Source organism: Ranitomeya imitator, chromosome 4 (assembly GCF_032444005.1).
Source record: "Ranitomeya imitator isolate aRanImi1 chromosome 4, aRanImi1.pri, whole genome shotgun sequence".
Classification (NCBI taxonomy): domain Eukaryota; kingdom Metazoa; phylum Chordata; class Amphibia; order Anura; family Dendrobatidae; genus Ranitomeya; species Ranitomeya imitator.
The window spans coordinates 167,480,059-167,481,799 of NC_091285.1; positions in this window are offsets into that span (position 1 = coordinate 167,480,059).

The following is a 1,741-nucleotide window of genomic DNA, read 5'->3' on the forward strand; positions in this document are numbered from 1 at the left end:
TGAAAAGTCACTTGGGTAATTAAGTTTGATTATATGAAGAGGAAGCTCATATAACCCATTCTCTCTTTCTAGTCTCCGCTTTAAAGACTTCTTTCTTTGTAATGTCTTCATGTGTCTACATGTAAACATGTTAAGTATCATCTTGGCATTTCACTGATAGAGATACATATGATCTGTGACTGACTGCAAGGACAGGGGGCTTTGATGTCTGGGGCCTGTTAGGATACTCTGATGGCCGGCTAAAGTCTGATCGATTCCTCTAGAAAATGACATTGACATGCCAGGAACACAGAAGAAGCAAAGGAGGAGAAATCTATGCCACCCGAGCAATGCCCAGCCACCCCAGCTGCCTATCTCCTCCATCAGAAAACAGTCTGAGAAATAATTGCCCTTCTCACATGATTAATGAATTCCATAATTATCCCTCACTTAGAATATCCCATAATTGTCGCATAAGCATTCTGTGCGACAATTATACTAATGTGTTACCATTGCCTGACAATTAATAACGCTGTAATAGCCCACTCTGGGATGTCTCCTGGCACTTGCAGGGGTATGGATGGGGTAGGCTGGGAATGGCACCCACCAGTCTGTGTGCTGTGTCCATAGACTGCAGAAACAATCTGCAGACACTCACAGATACACGTGCACACGCTGCACTTTAGCTTCGATATAATATCAATAATGAAATAATAAGTCTCCTTAGGAGTAATACATGGTGTATATGCAGGAGACCCTCGTTTCAGTATATCACATACAAGACCTACACTATAGAGCTGTGTGCTGCAGTCATCGCTCACCTAATGTCACAGATTAACATTGTCCTTCAAAACACAATGTATTCTATAAATGATAAAGCCGAATTTGTAGGCCGCCAAGCTAGCAGAAAATGTCCATAATATTTCCAAGTCTATGTCTCCTATACATCAGTGTTGTGTGGTAACAGTGCACTGCCCTGCCAGCTCGGCCAGGTGGGTACAAGCACATGATACTACAATTAGGCTTATTAATGGTTAAAATAGGTCCCCAAACCATGAGAGGAGGCTACCAAACTGGGATATACTGTATATCTGCATCTCTGCAGCAGCTGGAACTGTCAAAGTACGGGTAGGATGTGATTATCTGTCTATCTATCTATCTATCTATCTATCTATCTATCTATATCTATCTATCTATCTATACATAGTAACATAGTTAGTAAGGCCGAAAAAAGACATTTGTCCATCCAGTTCAGCCTATATTCCATCATAATAAATCCCCAGATCTACGTCCTTCTACAGAACCTAATAATTGTATGATACAATATTGTTCTGCTCCAGGAAGACATCCAGGCCTCTCTTGAACCCCTCGACTGAGTTCGCCATCACCACCTCCTCAGGCAAGCAATTCCAGATTCTCACTGCCCTAACAGTAAAGAATCCTCTTCTATGTTGGTGGAAAAACCTTCTCTCCTCCAGACGCAAAGAATGCCCCCTTGTGCCCGTCACCTTCCTTGGTATAAACAGATCCTCAGCGAGATATTTGTATTGTCCCCTTATATACTTATACATGGTTATACTATCTATCTATCTATCTATCTATCTATCTATCTATCTATCTATCTATCTATATCTATCTATCTATTATTTATGTATCTAATATCTATATATTATCTATCTATCTCTATATATCTATCTCATATCTATCTATCTATTATCTATGTATCTAATATCTATATATTATCTATCTATCTATCTATCTA